A 24,788-nucleotide genomic window follows, 5' to 3' on the forward strand; every position below is an offset into this window, starting at 1 on the left:
ATGCCAACAAACATTCTAAAACGATAAAGTTAAATCAAACGCTACGATAACACACATCTGCATCGTGTGTTAACGGGCGAAAACTTGACAGCCTTGCGAGCCTTTTTCGCCCAGTCCGTCAAACCATCTGACATTCACCACATACACACACACTAATGGAAAGTACGATGCCACCAATACACTCCAAACACTAACAGCCTCTGTGACATGACATCGCCTCAGCCTCCGCTGGAAGGAAACACTCATTTTCCACACTCACCAGGCGCCTCCATCCGTCGAGGGCCACTCAGTGCCATTCGCACCACGTTTCTCACCAAACTCTCTCTCACTCTCTCACTCTCTCTCTCCCTTGAAAAGAGCCCAAGATCTCTTCTCCTGCAGACAAAACCGAACCCAACATCATCCAGCCAACCAGTCGGTGGTGCTGCTGCTGGCTTCAGTTGTATTTTGCCATCTCGCACGTGAAGGACGTGACGTCGTACCCGCCAGGAGACATCACGCTCCCCCGCGCTCAGGAGTGTGTGTGTGTGCGTGTGCACCTCCTCCCCCGTCGTTCTCTCTCTCACTCCGTCTCTGTGTGTTTGTGTGTCTCGTGTGTGCTTCACCTTTCACATCATTCTTTTCAAAAAACGCGATTTTGTGGAACGTGTGTGTGTGTAGCGGGATTGGAGCCAAACCACGGAGCACGGCGTGGACGTTGGCCACAAAACGCGGCAGGGCGGGGCGGCTGCCCTACTGCCCTCTGAGTGAGTGTCGACAAGGCGGGGAGAGCTGTGCGAACCTGTGCTGAATGTTTAATTGTGTGAGCCCGAAAACAAGCGTAAAGTGTAAGCGCCTGAAATCATAAGTGAGCGGTGGAAAACAATCGCAGCAAAAAAAAAAAATGAACACACCTTTACTCCGTCCTCTATGCGCTTCCCCCACCAACCCCCACCAGCAACCTTCGTCCGGTCATCTCCGTACACGGTTCTCGCGGTGTGTACGCTGCTCGGCCGACCCCGAGAGGCCTCTGCAGGACGATATTGATCTCTACTGCTGCCCTGCCACACCGTTTCTGTACCCGTGTCCGCGTGTGTATGTGTGTGTATGTGTGTGTGCGTGAGTCTGCGTACGTTGGGTGTGTGTGTGTGAGTGTGCTGCGGTGGAGCCACCCTGCTGCTGGTTGCTGCAGTGGCGCCTGTGTTGGTGGCGCGCATCCAATGTGGCAAATTATTACGCGAAGCTATGGAAGAGTAAAGTGGGGCCCAAATCGTGGCCAAAACTCTTGATCTTGAAACGGGAAAAGCGAGGGATTGTTTGTGTGCGAGCATTAAAAATGTAAGCCCAAGCAGCTCTTTTCGCTTTTCGACATTTTATGGGTGGATGGCGAGCGAAGCAATGGGCATATCGATTGGCCTGGCGAAACGGGCGTGTTTTGTATGTGCACTAGCGCACTGCTGCTGGAAAGGGAGTGTGTTTAGCATTCTAAACCGTCCTATGCTTGTGATCGCTTCACGAAAATGATGATTTTTTACACTAAAAGCAGTAATTTCTTAACAAAAGTATGCATTTTTAGGCACATTTGTTTCTAATACTGTTCCTTGAGCCTATTTTTTGCCCTCTTTTCCTTTACATCAGCAAAAAATAATAATAGCAAAGCATCACACACGAGCTCCTCTTGCATCCTCCCCACCACAGTCGCTTCATTCCCTGCATGTCTAGGAGGAGAGTGTAGCAAACTGACAAACATACGGTTTGGTCCGCTGAGTGGTCTCCAATGCTCATTCATTTCCTCTTTGAATTTCGTTAAATAAACCTTTTTCTCTTGCTTGTATCCTGCTTAACTTCTCTCTCTCTCTCTCTCTATATCTCTCTCTCTCTTTTACTTCACCCCCTTAACTCACATCTCCCCCCGCAGCAATGGTTGCTTTGCTTCCTGATCGGAAAGCTTCACATCCTGCCGCTCTTGCATGCACAAAAGGCGGACTCTCAGTCACTCATACCCACTCGCAGAGCAACTGAGTGAAGTTGCTGGGAGCGCCAAGCGAATGAGCCCAGAGCAGTGATGGTTTTAGGGCGGTTCCGCACCAAACCAGCAAGCAATGCGAAAGCCGTAAGCACCGTTTGTTCCGAGGGACGTTGTTCCGGGCGCGCGGGTGTGTGTGTGTAGGACGGGGCTGTGTGTACGTGGTTTTACATCCTCCCGGTTGGTGGCCTGTGCGTGCGCCATAGCGTAGAGCCTCGTGTGTGCTTGTTTTGCCTTTCCGCCGAAGGGAATACCATTTCTCCATTCCCCATCCCAGTTGATTTGAAGCTGAAGAGTTTAGTACCGTGTTGCGGGTGTGTGTGTTTGTGTATGACACCAAAAACAGTAAATCTGCAAAACAACAGAAGGAAAAGCTGCGCCTGAGATGGGTGTTTAATTTAATGCAGAGCAGAGGGTTGGGTGTCAACCGTGTCGGAACTGTGTGACACAGCGCCTTGTCGGGTCGGGTCGGTCATCATCTGCAGTGATCCGCAATATCCCTCGCAATCGCACGCGTGTGTGCGAGCTTCTAAGAATTTGTTCCCTCCTACCTTCCCTCTCTTCATTACGGGCGGATGGTCCCATGTGCTGCCGTTTGGCACTTGTTTGGCATTCCGTTTGATCCTTGACGCAGCCCCGAAATTATCGACAAAGTGCCTGGTGCTGCTGTTGATGTTGTTGTTGGTTGTGGTGGTGGTGATGGTGGTGGTGGTTCCGTACTGAAAGCGGTATCCCCGGTAAGAGTGACGTATGCGTGGTTGGCAGATCTGGCCACTTGCAGCAGCACAGGGACAGAGGGTAGAACGGAGCTGAGTCGAGCGAATTCGGTGCGAGAGACTTACTGGCGCTTGCCCGTCCAGGAAAGGATGCACGCTGAGCACGGTGGAGAATGGTGAGAGCATTGTTTTGCGAGAGGAAGAACGAGAAAGAGAGAGAGAGAGAGAGTAGCAGCCTGCTGAGATTGGAGTAGCAAAACAAGCGAACCCGCAAAACCGTTAGATATAGCGCCCGAACGTGACTGTTCGTACTTTTGCGTGTGACGTTTTCGTTCGACTGTGCGCGTGTGAGTGTGAGTGAGTGGCTCGGTTCCAACCCGATTCGTTGCAGGAAAAATTCGTGCCCCGAAAGGACTCCGAACCGAGCACTCATTCAACCGAGGGCTCACCGCGTGAGTGACGCGTCGTTCGGGGAGACACGATTTCCGCGCCAGGACACAGTACATTCGAACCGTGCCGTGGGAGCCAACAACGCCGTTGGTCAGTGCTATCGCTGCCAGGACCAACAAAACACACACTCACTCCACGGCGCAACCTTCAGGACGGTGGCAGCGAAGGAACCAGTGGGAGGAGGGAGGCGGTAGCCAGAGACTAACTTTGGCTGGCTGGGCTGGCAGTTGGCGTGGTTAGTGTTCTGCCGTTCGGTTGCTCGGTAAGAAGGCCACCGGGGCCAGCTACTACTACTTCGATTGGTTCGGGATTTCCGCGCGGGCGTGCAGTGTGCGGAGCGGGTGAGCGGTCAACTCAAACGGTTCGCACACACTCTGCGGACTGCAGATGTGTAGACCAACGTACACACACACATACGTACACACGCTTAAACACGGAAGGTTTATCGTGCGAAGGTGCGGGAGACGCGGCAGAAAGTACAGCAGCAGCGAGAAGCAAACGTTGAATATTTAAACATTACTGAATGGGGTTGTTGGGCGATGGTGGTAGGGCGGCACACAAGGCGGCAGGCCCGAATCGATTTAATTTGAGCTAAAACAATACCACTAACGGAGCGCGACGGGGACGGGGAACGGGTGCACGCCAGTAACTGTGGCGGTGATTGGGTTGGGAGTATTTATTTTTCATTCGTCTTACTGGGGGTTTCGCCTCATTTTTTCTTCTGTCCTCCGTCCTCGTTTAGAGTTTGTGAAAAAAGGTAGTTTATTGATTGGTGATGAGTTTTTCCGTTCGAGTGTTATGGTGAAAATGGTCCAAATCGTACGATGTGAGTGTTGGGAACGAGTTTAGTAATGCAAAGCATTTAAACGACTGCACAAGTGTGAGTCATCGTGTGAGTTAAGCAAGTGACAGAGAGAAGGGAAAAAACAACAACTTTAAATTCTCTTCGTTGTGTGTTAAAAAGCTGCCCATCTGATGTGAGTTAGAAAGATCTTACCCTTACATAATGGACTGTCGGAGGGACACTCAGGGACTACAGTTGGACGTTGTAATACAGTTTCAGACTCTTCCCATTTGGGGTGGAAATCAAAAACTTGCCACTTGCAAACGGTGAGTGTAAATAAAAAGCGTATGAAAAGTCTGCATGAAAAATTGCCGACCACTCTGTAGGAGTACAGAAAGTGGAGGGAAAAAATCACAAGACCATCTTAACTTCAAGCACAGTGTATGCGTCTGGCAGTGACTCGGTGTGTGTGTGTGTGGGCAGGACGTGTTAGAAACTTCTCTACAGACTCCCACAGCAATAGAGGGAGCGGACAGCGGTAAGTGCACTGGGTGGACCACCCCAAAGCACCAAAGCGTGAACAGCGTGTGGCGTCGATGTGTGTGCCTTCTTCTCAGGTGTTTGTGTGCTCCTCAGGGCTGTGTTAATGTAGAGCAATGTGAAGAAAACCGTACACCCAGTTCGTTCGCCAGCACAGCATGATCCGGCTGCCAGTGACCAAACAACGCAACGCAAAAAAAAGCGGTAAGTTTTGCAGGTGTTTTATTTTGGTGCCTTTTGCAGGTTTCTTGGAAAGTTTCCGCCATCCCGGCCCGAAATGGGCGATTGTTACGGCGGCAAACCCACCACGGGGCAGTATCCGAGGGGCAGGGGATAGAAAATGATGCCTGAAGCACTGTGAACGTATTTTTTCTCCCTCCTTCTCTCTCTCATTTGGGGTTGTGCGAATGGGGAACGATCTTGCGTTTCTTGGCGGGCAAAAACTTTGATAAACTTGCTGCAAGAGGGTTTGGGTTTGGAAAGCGTGTTTGTGTTTGAAATCGAGGTTTGGAGGAATTTTTACAATGGTTGGGAGGGTTTTTTTTCGTGCAGGCTGGTTTTATACCAAGGGAATGATAAATGGTGCTTTTTCTGTTGCAATCAATGCAAGCAGCAAGTGGACATGATTAGAAAATGATCCAGTAACAAACCGAGTTCGTCGTCTCGCACGTTAGTGCTTGTTCGTGGAGAACTTTATGCTTATATTTAATGTTAAAAATGTTTTAGTGATATTATTTAATCTAGAAACTTTGTTTCAATTGAGCATCAGAACATATTTAGCGAAAAACACTATTCTACTGAGTATGATACTTGTTTATTTGCGGTTGAGCGTATACTCAGCTGAAAAGGTACACTTAGCGAACAAAATGCGCCTAAAGGTATGCAATTTACATGGCACAACGAATATTTGCTCGTTTTTCCACATCCATAACTAATGATTGCATATTTTACAGTTCGCCTTGAATGCTGGCATCATGAAACTGCTCCATTTGTGCTTTCAAAGCGGCTAATCAGTCTTTTCTCACTAAATCACGATGAAAATACTATCCAAAATAATTTTCAACAGCGCTACAAAACGGAAAAGTGTTCCACAAATAACAGTTCGAGCTATAACTAGCTTTTAGCGAGCGAAACGTACCAATGCAAACCCTTTCTGTAGAATGATAATGGCGCTTTGTGGGGGGGAATTATTGACTTAACGCAGTTTTGATCAAAATGTGTACCATTCCAATAAAGTCTAATAAACGCTTCGCTGGAAAGCTCTACACAGAGACATCAGACAGAGAGTGCTCGTCGTGGTCGTGGATTAATCGAGTGCGCACACCAAAGCATCGCTTCCAACCCCCCCCCCCCCCCACAAACGGCCAGCCTTGGTCACTGCATTCCTGGGCCGACCCACTAGCGAAACGCTCCATTTCGGGCGCGTTGCATTTCGCATCTAACGAGCCACGAGCGACGAGCCTGGCTGGACTGTAAATGTGGCACCGGAATGTGCTGATGGTGCCATTTTGGAATATCGTACCTTCAAACTCGAATCGAATAACAATAATGGAAAAGGGGGGAGATATAAAACAAAAAATGAAAGGGATAGCAGAACGTGGAGCACTGCGTGGAGGTGCTGCGTGGCGTGAGCAAGCGTTTCTGGAGCAACCACGCCACGCCAGTTTTAATCGAATACTAAACACACGTACACACGTTCGTTTCTCTTTTCCCGAACCCGACCGAAGGGAGTGGATGTTCCGGTGCCCTGGGAGAGTGCGGGACGCATGGTGGAATTGGTTCAATATTCAGTGCATCGCAAGCGCGAACGGACGCCGTGCTTTGTACGCCGAGCTCGTTAGGATTTATTAGCTCGCTCGCCTGCTCGCCTGACCCCCCCACAACTATGCCCGGTGTCCACCCGGTGGCATTAGCATTAGTTTGGCGAGGCGGTGGCTGCTGCGTGGGTCCATCTTTTTCACCGACGCTAATTATAATAATTAGAATGCAACGCTTGTCGCCGGACCCTCACCCGCAAAACTCCTTTTTCCGCCCGCCCCGCTCGCCCGGGTCAGGAATGCAAGCTTTGCAAAGCTCTGGGTGAGTTTTTGGGGCAGCACGCGTGACTCTTTTCCTTTGATGGAACCGCGATGGCGGCCATTAATGTGCCTGGACATGTGCTTTAATGATCGAAAGTTCCGACGGACAGGGTTTGGGAGCTTATCTGGACCCCGGGGGAGGAAGAAAAATAATTAATGATACGAAACTAATGAGCGGAGGAAGGGAGGGTTTATAATTAAGCTTCGTACAGTGTGTGCGCTTCTTTTTTTCTTGGCCTGGGGTTTAGTTAACGTAATGAGCACAAACGGGGAAAGACACATAATTACATGGAATCTTGTAAAATTAAATTGAAAGCTCACTTGATTTCCAGGAACTCATTATTATGCAGTTTTCAAATGACGTTTGTTGAGTGGTGCAACATATTCAACTTTAAAAATGATAAATAAGAGTACATAGAATGTGAGCTAACCCGTTCCTTTACTACTGTACGCTACACAGTGCAGTGCAAAAGATCGTAACAGCACCGACAAAACAGCAAACAAAAAAGCAAAAGAGTTTAATTTAACATCTTCGCCCTCCCAGTTGGTGTTCCGTATCATTCCCGGAGATGCGCACCGTACGGAAAAGTGCTTCCGAGTTGGTGAAATAGTATAGCTGCAGGTTTAGGTTAAAGGGGAGGCGAAAACTGAGCTGTGTGTGCATACCGTGTCCAGTTTGACTATGACCATGCGATGGGAAGCTTTGCCCCTTTTTCCCGGAACTCTGGCTGTGCTTTTCGCACAGTGAAAACGGTGTGTGCCACACAAAACCAATGGAAAGCACGTGCACATCCTTCCCCATCCCACGTGTGTGCTGGTGGCTCGTACAAAGCGGAAGGTTTGTGTTTCCCATTTTTCTTTTTGGTGTATTTTATTTTTATTACACTGATGACGTCCGCACATGGCATGTGCATGGATGTATGTAAGTGTGAGTGTAACATGTAACAACACCCCGCGGAGGGAGTGTAAAATACAAAAAAGAAGGTTTCCCAGGACTGCTCGTCTGCTCGTGTCCAGAAATGGAAAGTAATATTTATATAAAACTAGAGTCCAGTTTTGCGTGGCTCTTCCCTGTTTTTTGCTTTGCTCACTAACTTACAAACTAACACACAAACGGCACGGACATGCAAATATAAAATGCAAAAGGAATAAAGGCAAGAGGAATGATATAAAAAGGACAAACTGTTTTTGCTAGAGCACACACACACGCACACACAACTCAAAGCTGACCTCGCCTGAAACGGCTTGCGATGGGGGGAGAGCGTTGATGACGTCGTCGTCACCCCGTTTTCCGGTTCCGATTTCCCATTCACGTGCTCAGTTTGTGTGAGTGATATGACCCACTCCACTTTATCCCCCCTCATCCAGCTTAGGACTCTCATTTGTCCACTCGATGAGGTGACGAATGATGATAACGCCCAATGACGATGGCGATGATGATGATGATGTTCACACGGTTCGCCGACGATAATGTGACAATTTACGCAACACGCTCCTCAGTGTCAGTGTGGCTGTGATTTTGTGCTGAAATCGCGAGTTAACATCGCATTCATTATAACGTCCATGTAGCATGTGTGTGTGTGTGTGTGTTTGGTGGCAAAAAAATATGTGGCCCACTCTACTGGGTATCATTTTTAAAAGATTTTCCCAAACCCCAAAACTGACAACTTGCTGACGGGTGACTTGCTGCTGCTGCTGCTGCTGCCGCCCGTGTGACAGTGTGTGGTCACACAGTGCGCGAATCCAAGCTTTTTGGAGGATTTTTAATGTGTTTTATACCCAACTGATGGTGTGTGTGTGTGTGTGTGTATGCGGGACTGATTATGTGTGCTGTGCGCTGTTCGTATTTATTAAACCACCCACCGGGAGCATTTTTTTGTCTCCTCCCAGTCACAGTTGGGGGGTTTTTATTTCAGTTTGGAGCGTGTTTTTTGTGTGTGTTGCTTCCCATCCATCCACAGGGTGTCCGTGACGAGTTGTACAAAAGAAAGGCAAATATATTTTTATAAACTCATACTGACCCCCCCCCCCCCCACCCTTCCCCGTTGCATGCTTGGAGCAGCAGGAGGAGAGTTTTGAGAACGGTTGAGCAATTTCGGTCACGATTATGAGACTCCCAAATAAGACCCTACGTTCTAGGGTCGGTCGGGACGATCCGCCGTCCAGTGGTACCAACGTTTTTTTTTGGTTGGGCTGCCCAAAAATTGAAAGGACACAGAATGGGAGTGAAACGAAAGAAAAAAAAAAATAAACCCCTGCAAAACAGCAAAGCGAACCGTCCCGAGCGAGCTGGAAAATTAACAAACCTCACGCTGTGGTGCACGAATTAGCGTGTCCCAGTTACCACGGGACACGGTCGGGCAACCCGCTGGTGCTGCTTGTGTTGTTACATTTTGCCATTTGTTTCGTTCGTTTTTTCTCTCTTCTGTGTGTGTGTGTGTGTGTTGTCCTCGGTCACGACACCCCGGGTTCGGTCACGTGAAAGTTGGAATTTGGTGGGCCCTTTCACAGCTTGGGGTTGGCGAGACTAGAAGGTTTTTGTGTGTGTTTGTATGACACAGTAATATGGTGGTCAGTGTGTTCCGTGGTACGGTGCTGCCGGGGCGCGATGAGTCGCTAACTGTCGTGCCGAAAACCGTCGTGCACCGCACAAACAACCAAACGAAACGAAGGAAATTAAATGACGGATCGTCGCCATGAATGACGTAGTAGATGTGAGGGTTTCCATAATGACAATGGCATACAGCTTTCGTTGGCACAAACGGTATGTTTCCGTATGCAATGCAGTATTAAGCGTGTTTGGAAAGCGTCTAAAGAGCGCGTTTGCGGGTTGAATAGCCGACGCTTGTCATGCTTATTGCATACTTTTAGGCTGTTTTCTGTGCATCGTACGGAAAAGGGATCGTTTACTCCAACTTTAAGAGCTTTATGTGTCCTCCTATAAGCCCAGCTTTCAATCTTACTCATTAACCAAAACGTTCACCCTTCGTCCTCGCTTGCCATTGAGTGCATTACGATTAATCCAGACAAAAAAAAAGAAGGATTACGCACAGACCCGTAAATGGTTCAAATTAGTCACCTGTCTTGTGGTCACATTTATGAGTGACCATTTTTTTGCCTGCCAGTTGTTGTTGTTCTTTTTGCCGTTCCTTCTAATGGGTCACATTTGTTCGGCATCGATCGGGTGCACGCTCGGGACCATGCCCATACTGTCCCCGGCTTTAATCCCGGTTCTTTTCCACTCAAACCTTACCCAACGAGCTTAGAAGAGCTTGAGGGCGATAAATAACTTCAAAAGCCCTCATCTGTTTTGGGAAGCGGGGTTTTGGTGTTGAATGGTGGTCTTTTCTTGTTGTGGGCCTTCCCGCTCTGCCAGTACAAATAAAAGCCAGTATGAGCCAGCCAAACTTCACACCTTTGCAATTAGACCTTTACCGTGGGCAATAGAAATGGGGAGGAAAAGAAGGGTTACCCATTCCCGGGGTGGGGGACATAGGAAAACTGGGAGAAACGAGTGGGGCCAGGAAAGGTTCCTAATCCTGATTGATAGGTTGACCTAAACGCTGGCTATCGCTTGTGATGTGGTTCCGTTCACTTGCGTCCCATCAACCGGGCTTTTGAATGTGTGTGTGTATGTGTAAGTGTGCGCACGTGTTCGTGTTTAGCGATGCGGAACTTGTTGTAACTTGTTGTTTCACACACACACACACGCGTGCTGACCCGAAAAAGGCTGAGCATTTCACTGCGAGGGTGCGGCCAACATGACGACACTAGTCCATTTGGACGAAGATTTTCCACCAAATTGACCAAATCCAAAATTACCGAGACACACATACACGCACACATAGATGGGAAGCGAGTGAGGAAGCTAGCGCTCACCACAAATTGAGCGGATAAAGTGACATTCGTTCGAAGGGTCGTCCAGTTCTGCCATCCTTCCTGCCCGCGCGTCCGGTGGGTTTTTGCGGCGCGGTGGGCGTTCTTCCGTTTCGATACAGCCCGGGGAGGACGGCACCGCTTTTCCGTTCTGCTGTTCTGTGCGTGTTAGTCGCTCGATTAGACCGTTTATCTAAGCGCGATAATCCTAAAAAGCATGACAATTTTACGCCATTATCGAGTGACCGCAGAAATTCCGGCAGGTGGAGCAGTTGGTGCGCGTGCGGGACCGGGGAGGGATGTCAGATAACACCAACTAGCTATCTGGAAATGAGAAACACATGTCCATCGGTGTGCAGTACTTGGGGTTGCGATGGCATGTGGCGAATTCTACGGTTGCTGCGACCATCAAACACGTTGAAATCAAATTGTTTTACCCCTGAAGGAATGCAATGGTAAACTAGTTCGCCTAAAGTTATGCAATTCATAATACAACGGAGTTGTTTCGTTGAGTTTCAAACGCCAACGCGTTCTGTTACTTCTACACCAGATTCACATCACTGATAAACATCCTTCTTATGATTATTACAAGCATAATCTTCAATATCCCCACCGTGAAACTCTTCCAAGTTCAAAAGGGTACACACAGAGGACAGGCTTACTTTCTCCTTGCGAATGAAACAGATCCCACCAGGCAACTGCTTTATTCTTTTTCATGCTGTATTACACCCAAGAACCGAAATCTCACCCATTCATTGAGGCGTATCAGGCACGCTGGAAACATCACGCATCCTTCCCTCGGTGTGCGATTAAGGGGGATTCGTACGAAATATTAACCATCCGATTTGGTCAACGAACGAGAGTGAGGGATGTTTGAAGATATGTTATGCTGATATCGTTGCTACCTGTAGGTTACTAACGGATGCGTACTCATCAGTCCGTGCAAAAGGTACCCCGGATTCGTTTAACTGGAATTGATGAAGAAGACTATTGTACAAAAAAAGAAAAGGCACAAGCTCCTAATCGATGAAAAGTGTACCTCGAGGATACTTGTAAGATAACCGTTCATGGAGCAACTCTGGATTTGATTCGGTTTATGAAGTTGAGAATGTTTGCTACAAACGAACCGAAATCCTTTGTCTAGGCGTGCGGTCTATATAGATCTATCGAAGATAATTCCAGTACTTGTACATGGTGCTTTTGTTTTTAAAAATGTTATAAAGTGAATGTATTTTTCCTAAACATGAAACAAGCATTGTTTCATGTGGGCTGTGGTTTTAAGCATTCTGCTACGATGTTTTCATGCTTATCGTATCATCTTTTGGTACCACCTGCTACACTGCATTAGCCTCCCAAAAAAAAAAAATTCTCCGTTATCTCCGTATTTTTAGCCTGAGGTTCATTCCGGGCTGGTGCAATAAAACTCGTCTCCCAGAGGCCATTAATTCTGCCCCACATATGTGCCCAGGTGCAACACCCAAGTCCCTTAGTACTTTGCCGTACCAAAAAATTATTTACCGTACACGTGTGACTGTAGATGTGGCAGCAAAACGTACTGTTAAAACGTTTTCGGTGAACATCACCGTAGAAGAAAGATCTTGCGTTGTGTCGTTCGAATTTCTTTTGCGCCCTTGGTTAGGCAAGCTGCATTACATTCGTAGCCTGTTTGCGTTCTAAAATAGAGCAGGCAGTGGTAAAAAAAAAACGATGCCAACGATGGAGTTAGGAGCCACCAGGCCACGTGACACAACTGAGTCCGCTTTGGTCCAGTCCTAGAATAAGGGTTTTTTTAATGGAACTGAAATGAAACACTGAACAAAAAAAAGCCACTCTCCAAGGAATGTGTGGGGAGCGTTTTGAAGGGAAAGGCAGGTTACATTTTCTCATCATTTAACTCCCCACACCATGTGTGTGTGTGTGTGTATGAGAGAAATGTTCATGCACATGTCATGTCTCACACACACACCGTACAGCGCATGCAGAGCGACCTGCCAACGTAAGGGTTGCTGCTTAGATACAGCGAATGATTGAGCCTACTTGACCATTCCAAGGGTTCAGCGAGTGTATATATGAGCTGACAGAACAGCTCTTCCCTCAAATGGAAACCCCCCCCCCCACACACACACAAACACAGTAATGCTCGGGAAACAGAAATGGGAACACATCCCATTCTGCAGTACTAGTAGGTTTGAATTATTAAAGTTTCTGCAGAGGACATAACCATGGTCGAGTTGGATGCTGTGAAATAATTGTACATTTTTAGCCTTCATCCAACCCAACGCTCCAGCGTTCGCACTATGCAACCAAGGCCAACCTGACAACGGAGCAATGTGTGTGTGTGTATGTGTGTGTGTGCACCTTTGTCCCATTTCCATTTAGATCATCCACTAACGCTTCTTCCCAGAACTTGGGTTGGTGTGGGCGCAACGAGCAGGGAGATAGAAATAATATAAAACCCATGTTATCCCACCATCATCGTTCCCGGGGCGACAGGCGGGAGTGGCTCGCATCGGGTTACAATAGCCTGTTAGCCGTTGTTCCCGCATCGCTCGGTGGGGTGGGGCTGTTGGTTTAGGGGTTAGTTTGTAGTGCCGGCCGACCGTTTGTCCGGTTTGATGGGTAACGAACTGAAAGATTTCGGATCCGTGTCCCACAGTGGCCATGTAGCTTAACTTTCCACCATTCCCCGGGACGATTGGACCGACTGGTGTGTCACACAGTGCTCGGTGGTCGGCGATTACCGGTAGCGATAGCCGCCAGGCCTGGGTTTTATTATGCCTGGGAGGGATTTTTTCCTCGCTCACTCTGGACTGTGTGTGTGTGTGTGTGTCAGAGAGTCTCGGAGCATAAATCTACTACTCGTTATTCATCCATCCATATGCATTCATCGGGTTGGACGTTGTTGGGTGCACTTGTGACGGAGGAACAGGTCAAAGGGACTGCTTTGAGCCCACCTATTGACTGACTAGTAGTGACGCAAATGCCTTTTGCATTTTTTTGTACTCTTCAAAACTGTCACAAAAATCAACGTTTTTGACAGTAAGGGCAGTTGCTAGGGTAACACTTTTCGACCGGAGTGTTTGAAACCATTTTTTCGGAAGGATCAATCTACCTCCTGACATGGCAACTGACCCGTATGAAAATGATAGAACAAGATGTGTAACGTGGAGCACAGGCCCGATTGTCCCGAAAATACTCCTACTTCTCCTTCCCTTGACCACTCGGTCGTAAAAGTGTAAATTTTATTACGGACCATCTTTGCGCGGTTGCGCCCACCAACACCAGCTCGGTGTGACAAACCCTGACCGATCTGCTGTCACCACAAAGCGAACAGTGTGGTGATGTGGGGTTTTCGGGAATTAGGGACCCTTTCAAAAGTGGCAAAGAAACTCCTTAATTGCTACAACGTGTGGTTTTTCCTCCGTGGGTGTGTGTGTGTGTGTGTGTGTGTGTGTGTGTGTGTGTGTGTTTGGGTGAACGGGACCTCTTTGAATGCGGGACCAACCAACCAACCAACAGCGTCACCACCGTCGACCATTCGAGAACTGGTGGCAATAGCACAGCAACCAGTAGCGTAGGTGGGGATTTATGTGCTCGGTCCACGGGAGTGGGGGAGTTGAACTGGCAAATCACTGCCCACCCACTGCTACCTTCCCTTCCCCTCTTGGTGATGATGATGGTCTTCAGTTTTTATTCAACTTCACGTGCAGCAGGACACACTTTGTGTGCTTTTTTGTCTGGTGTGTGCTTGCGGGAACGATATAAAATAGCGTTTGCCCTTTTTCGGCATTCACACACACACACACCCCGACACAGCAAAAAGTCTATTACACCAGCAGAATGTAGGGGATGGGAGTGGAGGTTAAGATTGGAACCCGTTTTCTGACACATTAATTGGGCAGTAAACGCGAACGGCAAACCTTTACGCCCGCCCGTTCCGAGCGGTTACACCCAACTTGGCTGGCATTGGAGCGGCACGGTGTGAGTGTAAGTAAGCTTACTTCAAAGTTTACTCGCTTGACCAATATTTGAACAGTTCCGGGGCACACTTTGGACACGGTAGGACACGGGAGTGTTGACCGTAATAAACGTTGACGTCGACAGCTGTGAGCGCCCAACCAAACCCCCCGAAATCGCTCGGACGGTGCAATAAATTCAAACGCAAGCACCATAAATCCATTTTGAACTATTATTAATTTCGTTTTATCAGCAACTATTTGCCTGGAGCTTTTCTGCTGCGGAGGGACTGGAGCAAGCAGTGTTGTAGTGAATTGTACAGATAAGCCTGATAGAGCGTCGGGCATTATGCTCTGTGGCACTCTGTGCAAAGCTCTGTCAATGGGGGCAAGATTTCATTCAACTGTCTCCGAGTCTCCGATGGGATGCATCTTCGTGCTTCATGAGCTTCCCTTTTTTCAACTTCTTTGGTTCTTGAGGGCGCTCCTGAGCGTTGAGTAGTTCAAGATTACCTTTGCCCGGGGAAAACGGGAAAGAAAAAATGGATAAAAATCCTTCCCAACCCGACACAGACAGCGTTCATTATCGAGACCAATTCTACGATTACAAGCTCAAGTGGGCAAGGCATTGAGGCTCAGGTGCGGCCAGAGAAAGAAGCGTCTGCGAATGGTCAGCTCTTATTGGTAATCGGTCAGCCCGCAAAGACAGCCGTGCCCGTGGATGACAGCAAATCGGATCGGATCGCTTTCTACACCTCGCCACGGCACGAAGGAAGCGAATGGATAGTGGACCGGGATGATAATACCGAGCTGCTGGAGTGCACTTCTTGCAAGCGAGTCACCCGCTCACCGATAGGGAATTGTACCAAGAAGAGCTTCGATTCCGGAGAACTATAAGCCACCGGAGCACTCGAGCACATACACCAAGGTGGCAGGGTGAAAATTATTTTCCAGTTGCTCCTTCAGGGTCGAGTGGCCGAGGCTGCCGTGTAACGATATATATATATGTACTTGCTGACGGTTCAAGTAGCTCGCGATGAGTGGAGCTTATTGGAGGTGAAAGAGCGCTTATTGGGTTCGAAGTTCGCGTTCGGAATTGAATGTGTGTGCTCTCTCGAGATTGATAAGAAATAAGTGAGTGATACTAATAATTTCTTTTACATTACTCAGCGCAAACTGGTTTCTAGTGAAAAATATAGCACAGCATCGTTTGTAAAGAGTATCTGTTAAAGGCATTTTTCATTCGAGAATCATCGCACTAGAGAACAGTTTTATTATGCTAGTTGCATAGCTTTAGGCGCTCTGTGCGGTGCATATTGCATACTTTAAGGCGCAAACTTTAAGCAGCGACCATAGTACACAGGAAAGCTTTTTCTTTTACTCAGTTCAACCAATGTTTTGTGATTCCTGCATCATAACAAGAGGACCAAAGCAGATCACACAAGCCGTAAAAAGTTGTCCCACCCCCCGGTTGCGCTGCACCATTGCACTGCACCATTTGCTGCTTGTGTTGCAATTAGGTAAATTAAAACTATTCCGCGCGTCGTTGCAAAGCGACGCTCAAAGCGGAAGATTCGTGTCATAAAGCAATGCATCTTATTTATGGTGAGTTGGGTGTTGTGGTGTGCAATCTGTCACGTCTGATGTGTCTCGTTTTGGGGCGCAACGTATCGCTCCCCAACCCTTTGGCTAAGTGATGATTCGTAGTTTTATGATGCTTCTTTATACTATTTCGCTGCCAACAAGGGAAGGGACGGGGTTTAGTTTCGAATTTTATTCAAGAATCTTTCTGCGGAGTTGTCGTGTGAAGAAATCAACCTGCGGCAACGACACGACCCAAAATGAAGCCAGAGTGGAGCGCAGCGAGCTACTGCGAGCACGGAGTGCAATGGAAGCAAAAGCTGTTCCCGATTTGGGAAAACAGAGGTTAGACATCGATTTGCGCTTGTCATGGGCAAATTTAAAACAAGCACAAACGAAATGGCACATTTTGGGGGGGAGCCGGGTCGGACACAGCCAAGACGTTTATGCAAATCGTCGAATGATCGTGAACGAGCGTAATGTGTCTGTGCTGTTTGTCGTTCGTCGCTGCAATCGATCAAGAAGGTGCGATGTGCATCGAGGTTGAGCGATGTGCTTTCTTTGGCCTTTTTTTGGGCAAATGTACTCACGGAAAATCCCCCCCCCCCCCTGTTCTTTGCACGGCTTGGTAGCTTTGGTGGCCACATCGTCAACCATACGCTTGGCTGGGGACGGGTGTCGTCATCTTCTGTGGTTTTCTTGTGTGTTTCTACGTGATAAACCTCCATACGCCAAAGACAACGGTGGATGCGGCGTTAAGCCTTTACTTCGTTTTTCTTTCTACCATAAAAAAGAAAAAGAGAAGGAGCGAGAGTGATAGAAATGAAATGAAATGCAAGCGAACGCAAACGCAACCGAACGTGGCTGGCTGTGAAGGCTTTTAGCCGTTCCCTGGAGCGTTCTAGCAGCAGCTTCTGGAAGAAGAACCTAGCTGACCTGGCATACATTTTTGGGGCTGACTTTGGGGTTGGCGGGACACACAAAACGAACGAGAAGGAGGAAAAATCAAATAAAAAGCGATGTGCCCCAAAACCAGGGCACAGATCTTTTCACCGAGATACTCGCTCGGGTAAAGGAATTTTACGGCGGCACGGTTCGCCGCTTGCTGTGCAGTGTGCAGTGTGTGTGCGCGCCTGAATCTATGCAAACCGTTGCGGCAGCGAGCGAAAGCGAAATCCCGCAAGCGAACGGATCCCAAAATTCACCCGCGTGTGTATGTGTGTGTGTCCCGAAGGAAACCAAATAGAATAGAATCTCGTTTGCGAATTGGCTTTAGTTGTCACCGTCGTCGTCGTCGTCGTCTTCACCGAATACGGTCCCGGTATCAGTGAACGAAGTTATCGTGACCTCTGCCACCGGATCGGTGATTGAATCTGGAGTTTATTTGGATTCTGCTCCCACCGTCGTCGAGTGCAGTTCGTTTTTTTTTCTTCTTCTTCTTTTGTCACACTGTTTCTTTTGCGTTTGCGATAAAAGGATAAGGTTTATATTGGATGCCTTGGCATACAGGGAGTAGCAGCAGCATTCCAACAGCGCACAGCGCAAGGAGCAGAAAACGGTCCCCAGAAGTCTTTCGATGCTGGGCGCCTGTATCTTGTCGCGATCTGGTAGCTAGCGTTATGAAGTTGGCAACGGTTGGGCCACCTTCGAACAGTGGAACAGCCCGTATTTTCCCATCCACCTCCCAGCTAGTCAAGTCCACCCGCAACACCGGACACGGAAATTGGTACATTTGCATTTGCCATCACATCCGGCGAAGAAGCGCAAGCAATTAGTTATCGGTTGTTATCGACCATTTCTGGCAGCGGTCCAGAAAAGCCAAATAAGGGTGTTGGTGGTGGTATGGCGCGCGGTTCGCATGGATGCAGCCTTTTCGTGTGACAATTCGCTTTCTCACCGAGGTGTGGACAATGTAGATATGAGGGCAGGCCGGTACAATGCGGTGATTTTTGTTGTTCTTTTTGTTTTGGCGTGTATGATGCAACGCCCTTTATACAAAAAAAAAAAAAAAACACAGTAGGACCGGCGGGGCCACTCAGCCACCCTGGTTTTCTGTCAGCAAAAATGTTGTGGTTTTTTGAAAAGGGGGAATGCTGCTTCGTTTTCCCCTTGTTGGTTCTTACACTCACGAGGACATAACAAAACAAAAACTGGCGAACAGTGGACAGTGGTGGGAAATATTTATATCCATCGTTTGTGGCGTGAAAAATTGGAACCGGGCAAATAAATTTAGTTCGCGCCGCGGCAGTTCACAGCCGAAAAAAAGGGGAACACTTTAATTAAGCCCGAGCCTCACGGGACCTACACCACGGATGTCCCATAAACAAGCGCCGTTTTTGCAGATGTCCCTGTCCCGCAACAAAGCGTTCGTTTACACATCGACGAGGTGTTTTGTGGTGCATATCATCCAAGCTTTTTAGCTTTTTAGTCAAATAAGGGAAAACCACCACCAGCAGCAGCAGCAGAATGCCAAGCGATCCATCAGGGATCGGGTTTTCTTCAATTAATTACACCCGCAGCGTTGTTTCAATGCAAGCGGGGCGGGACAGCCAATTTCAAAGTGTTGGCGTAATGGCTCTTTTTCGATCAGTTCAAAGTTTGCATCCTTTCCGAGGTCGATGGTTTTGTGCGATTAGTGCGCGATTGAACTGAAATCGACATCATCAATTCATCCTGCGTCTGTTAGATCTGCGTTCCGATCCATCCAATCAAAGAGAGAGAGCGAGCGACGGTCGATTTATTTCAACCCCGTCAAGCCAAAACCAGACCCTCGTGCAACCAAGGGACCCTCCATTACCGAGTGAACGAGTTCAATTAGCCAGAATGTTTGGCCCCGAAGGATGGAAAGAAGGGGTTTGTTCCGTACTTTACGATATCTGCAGTTAGACAGCTTTGTTTTGCCTGGTTTTGCTATACACATCGGAACGGTGTGGAGGCTGGCTGATTGATGTTTTCGCAATGGACGATGTTTGCGTTGGGAGGGTGGTGGAAGGCGAGAGGGATTTTAAAATGAATTATAAACAGTAAAAGGAGTACGGTTCCATCGGAGGAGGAACAAATTTACATTAAGATTGATTTTGTTTTTTTTTCCCAAACCGATTACACTGTTGCTTTGTGTTGTGCATACTTTAAGGCGCTTGGGAGCGTACAAATAAAACCACGCCGGGCCGTATGCAATCGGCACTACAAAATGACCTTCTGTCGCTCTTAAAACGTTAGAAAAGGGTAATTTGAAAAGGATAAAATCGTAATTGCAGGATAAAACGATCATTTCAGCGAATGGGCATTAATTGCTTAGCAGTTTTATAAATGAAAAAATCGTTAAAAATCAGCCGATGAAGAGTATGGGCTCGGGATGCAGAAAAAGGGCGACGAGCTTTTCATAGCTTTCAATGCACGAGAGCTGCCAATTAAACTACCTTAACGATGCTTTAAAAGAAACCTCTTCAAGCATGCTGATTAATTTAACTTAAAGTGGATGTTGTACACTTCACCTGTTTCGGACTAAACCTACCAACTGTACGGTTCTTCCAACCTGAAATGGCTGAAATGGCCGAACTGAGCGCTGCAAATACTCGGAAAAACCGACTGCCTTTGATGCCGGGGTGCCATCGTTCCGTTGGGTTGGCCATTTCGGCCGTAAAATCGTAAACCCATCACCCATCAAACGAAACCAAAAACGCCCGAAAAACGCCCCCTACCCCCTCCCGATACCAAAGAGCGTTGCGGTACAGCATTGGCGTGTATCCATCCATCCTGCCCGGCTCGGCAGCAAAACGGACAGAGTCTGACCGACCGGCAGACCGGCAGCGAAACCGAACTCAGCGCGCACTGTCAAACTGATCAAATGTACATTAAATTCCCATTTGATGGGTTCCGCAAAACAAAAGTGACAGATTGTCACAAATAGCGCGTCACGCACGGCCGACCAACACGGCGTTGTCAATGTCGGCGCTGTTGCAGTGTGCCGGCCGCGTGATGGACAGGACGACCCAACGACGAGGACGACTTTGGTTCGTCACTTGATACACGTCAAAGCCTAACGGTGTACTGCACACGCAACCCAGTTTCGGCGCTGTGCTCGAGTGCAGTCCCGACCGACGCAGCTGGATGTGTAATAAAAATATATAGTTTAATATGGCAACCGTGTCCGGCGCAACCGCATGCGAAAACTGTGTACACCACACAGCACCGGAAAACGGTTCTGCTCGGTCGTACGCAGCCGTACCGACAGAAGTAGGCGCACTTTACAGTCCAAAACATAACTCACGCCCTGTGTCTGGGTCGGGTATTTTGCTGCCACGGTGCTGCCGATTGGACGCGAGCGCGCGTGTCTAATAAATCACACGCTCCACGGGACGGTGCCGGGGATTGTTTATGCCGAATGTTGTGTCTTTCCGGGCCCTTGTGCACATCCTAAGCACATGTATCGGATAGTTGCGCACAGTGGCAGGCAGGCTTAATGGGGCGAATGCTCCGCGCCGAAGAGTTGCGTTTTTCCCAATAGCACAACACACCCGTTTTGTCAGGGCGTAAGATGAAAAGCAAAAGACCGCTGGAGCGCTTGCATCGTTTTACATTTGTGCAAAAAGGAAGCTCACTGGTTGGTGCCGGAAGCAATAAGCACAAGAAGCTGCCCTTGCAGGAAGTTCGTGGAAGATGATGTGGAGAAGAAGGAAAAAAGTGGGTTCAACATCGTTTTGTGCAACGAAGCGGCAAGCTCCCAGGATGCAGCCAGTAGAAGAGAGCGTGTTTATTCCCATTTTTGCAGATAAATTTTTATTTATCATCCGCAACCTCAACCAGTTCCAGCGTGGCGTGTGTTCCAGGATGTGTTTTGCTCATTCCTCGCTTGAAATCCCTCGAAAAGGGGTTTCCCGCCATGCGCTCTTATTCACAGTTTATTACTGCACTGTCTTACCGGGGGCTCAATATCCAATCTCCGGGCATCGGATATCGATGCGTTCCAGCCCTGCAACACAAGCTGCGGGTGGGTGCAAGAGCCATAGCGAGGATCGGCGCTGTTCCGGGTTCAGTTTCCGGTGTTTGCAATAACGGACATTTATATCCGGCCACTGTGCAAAAGGAAGCCAGAAAAAGAACGGGAACCTTCATCACGGTGTCCGCTCGAGAGGGTTACATTGCAGCTGTATGTGTGTGCGCCGTGTGTATGTAGCAATGATGATTACACTTCGAGCGGCAGACTCTTCGCATGCCACAAACAGGCAGGAGCAAACGCGCGGTAGCTCGCCTCATATGCTTCGGGTTTATTTTCGATATTTACCCATGTCAAATAAAAACACGAGCTTCATCCAGAAGCAGAACGGGTTGCTTAGCATAGAGCGAAGCGAAAAGCAAACAAAAAAAAAAAAACAGACGTGAAACGACCGAGCACGAGTGAAATCAAACAGAAACCATAATCCAACTGGTTGAACTTTACTGCGAGCGCCCCCACCCCCCAACCAGGGCGGAAAGGTTTGTTGCTAATAAAATTCAAAAGATACCCCATTCGCCAGGTCACAGCCGGACACCTTTTGTTTCACAGCCCCTCCCCCCACCGGAAGGGTGGAAGGACTGACTAAAGTGTGTTCATACATTGTACCCTTTGCCGGCCACGACATTGATTCGGATTCGGAGTTACAGGCAGTCTCGGAGCGTCCAACATTGTACGGATGTTGTTTCCATAAGGAATCATTAATTATGGGTTCCGGGCAGGGAAAAAATTGTTGCCATCAAAGGGCTGGACAAGGAAAAATGGGATGCTGGGACGTTTTTCATGAATGTTTTGTACGCTCTACGTTCTATAGACGGCATGTTAATTTCCCATGTCGAAAACTTCAACCGACAACCGCAAAAATATGCAGATATAATGAAACAAAGCTTACTGTACATGGCTGTAGAGATTTGGATATTTTTGCTTCATTGCACTCCTCCCACTACCAGCCCACTGCATTGTTTCGATTCATGCCGTACAGGATTTGGTATAGAAAAAAAAATAGTAAAAAAGGATATGCCCAGCTTTGTGGCACGACAGCGACATAAAAATTTAATTGGGAAAATACCAGGAATCGAGTAAAGGGTATATATATGTACGTCAGATCAGATTCTTTTTCAAACCTTACAGTGCTATTGTTATGGTGAACAAAAAAGAGCAATGAGAACATAAACGAACGACGACTTTGCTGTGCAAATTGTAATACAGTGTTGCGCGTGCTTTACGACTATATTCGCCTTAAAGTATGCAACACGCACAGCACAGGCTCAATCGAGGTGGCTGCACAGTGGCGACATTTTTGTATTGTGCTGCTAAACCCGACTACTATGATTGTTTTTGTTTTCTTTTCTGTCACTTATTGTCAATACTAATAATGGCGATAGTGCAACAAAACAAACTAAAACACGTTTGTCATGGTATCGTTTTATTTTCTTCTTGGAAACACACATTCCGTAATACATGAAGAACTGTACCGACGCACCCCCCGCTGACAATGACTTCCATAAAGAGAATACAAAAAAAACGGCACCAACAAAAAGAAAGCCATGAATCATCCTGCCCCAGCCCAGTCTAAATATTAAACATAAATACACTGATGATAAAACTGAAGTTTTCCATCTTTTCCCTTAGCACAACGGACGATGATATGTGTTTTTTGTGTGTGTGTGCTTGCTTGGCACATTCACTTCGCTTGGAAGCTTGTTATGAGCGGCCCCGCACACACACACATTGATATCGATTTCCTTCCCATATCATAACCACAGACTGGAAGAACAACAACAACGCACGGGGCGACACAACTAAAAACAAACGGCTCGGAATGGGTTTCTATCGCCTTTCCGCCGTAGCCACATTACATAAGTGTTCGATTCTGACAAATGTTGGCGGCCCCCACCAATGCAGGATCCGGTCGGTGCGTTTATCCCGAAACTTGGAGAAAAAAATCACACAAATAAAAACCCACGCGACTGTCAGCGGCGATTGAAGCGAGCAGGATGTTGGAAAGATGAAGAAATCCATCCAGGAACTTGATAGCAGCGTACACTACCACTGTTCTCCCTCCTTTGCTATATTCCATCCCCCCGGTATGACTCGCTATATCGACCGGAAGTTGTCGAAAACATGGCTCACATGCAGACACAAGAGAGAAAACAGCGCACGACATGGAAGTGAATTTGATCAGTGAGTGTGAAAAAAGTTATCGTAATATCACTCACCCACAAACACACACACACACCTACACAATGCCGAACCAATAATAATGGCAACCATTTTGTGTTCCACTGTGTGGTGGTTGCTGGATGTTCCCATCCTTTTTTGGTACAAAAAGACCCAACCATCCGTCCGTCCGGTTCGTTATGATATTATGACTCGCGAATGGTAAAAAGGTCCGTTTTTAGTGCGTACCAGCTCATCAACTACATGCCGAGAGTTGAGAGACATATGGTGCCGGGTGGTGCTATAGTGCGCTGTGTGGTTTGAGCAACATAGTCACCTACACAGCAGGTTGCCGGAAAAAAACCCCCCGGAATCGGAACTCCCAGCCCGAAACATACAGTGCGCGCACACACAGAACGACCTTCAACCGAAGAGGCGTCGTGTGGTGTTGTGCACGGAACGGCACAGCTCCCGCACGGTCGCCGGGAAAACATGGTCCCACACATGAACGTTCACATTAGATCGGGCGCTGGGGTGGGGTGGGGAGTGTGTGTGTGCTGTTTTTTTTGTTCGGTTTGTTTCTCGGCCGGATTCGCCAAGATTTCGGATGAAGTTTCTCCCGGCAACAGCTGCTTCGGGCGTATCGAAGCGTACACAAGCGTCAAGAACTGGGGCCCGCGGCACAAAAACCTGGAGTGCGGCGATGGCGAGTGGGGCGGCCTTGCTAGTAGTTTGCTGCTTGTTTCCTAGTTTTGCTCGGGCCATAACTCAGCATACGTGCAACGCCACCGCAGCTCGTTCCGGTGACGACGACAACGACGACGACGACGTCGACAAGGACTCGACTCGAACATCGGTTGTATTTTACGGTCGAAATATCTACAGCCCGGGTGAGTTGTGGTCGAATAACTGCGGCAAACACACAGGCACACACACACAAACATACATCTTGGTCCACAGCCGGGGCCAGGTTCATGCGGCATTCCGTACCGATGGCTCGCTTGGCGCTCGAGTGCGACTGAAGTACATTTGCTCGGGCAATATTTGGGTAATATAGCCATAGTTAATGCAGTAACAGCTGGAGAGCAGCCATAGTTGGGCGGCTGCTCATCTCCCCCTGTTCCGGTAGATTCCTTCGCTTTGGTTGAGCGATAGAGTGATTCGGAGTAAGTCGGTTGAGTGTGTGTGGTGCGGTACAAGAAATGAACTGTACATCGCTACACGCTATTTGCAGGATTTTGTATCCGCCGTGTTATGGTGGGAGATTTGGGTTTTGGCTGGTAGATGGCAATCTTTACTTATCGCATCTAGAAGGTCTTTAAATTGTATGGTAAGTGTATATTCTTGTATATTAAAGTTCCTTTTTTGCTGTAGTTTGGAGAAAAAGGTATGCTAAATGGAATATAAACGCCTAAAGTTATGCAACATTTGTACGAAATATCATATTTAAACCCAATTAGCTATTTCTATGCTAATAACATTGGAATTGGAGAATTAATCAACAGTTTTTAACCTCACAATCTGCTCAAAAGCGACTACAAACGAAAGTAAATTAATAATTAATGTTTAAACTCAATCGTTTTTACCATGAATGCAACCGTTTAGTACGAAATCATCCATTTACTCCACGACTTTAGGATTTTTAATAT

General features: G+C 47.8%; 1 protein-coding gene across 9 annotated transcripts in view; it reads left to right on the forward strand.

Moving 5' to 3' along the window:
* Positions 1–442: 442 nt before the first annotated feature.
* Positions 443–24,788, forward strand: part of LOC120949832 (glucose transporter type 1) — a 176,955-nt gene continuing 152,609 nt past the window's right edge. The window contains exons 1-2 of one of the 9 annotated variants that reach the window (XM_049605448.1): positions 443–847; positions 3,914–3,928. The gene's annotated coding sequence lies outside the window, so the exon portion shown is untranslated. Of the gene's footprint in view, positions 848–3,219; positions 3,407–3,436; positions 3,513–3,913; positions 3,929–3,948; positions 3,998–4,114; positions 4,149–24,788 lie in introns of those variants that run through there. The other 8 variants (XM_049605447.1, XM_049605451.1, XM_049605454.1 and 5 more) reach the window with 8 other exon arrangements.

The sequence above is a fragment of the Anopheles coluzzii genome, chromosome 2 (assembly GCF_943734685.1).
Source record: "Anopheles coluzzii chromosome 2, AcolN3, whole genome shotgun sequence".
Classification (NCBI taxonomy): Eukaryota; Metazoa; Arthropoda; class Insecta; order Diptera; family Culicidae; genus Anopheles; species Anopheles coluzzii.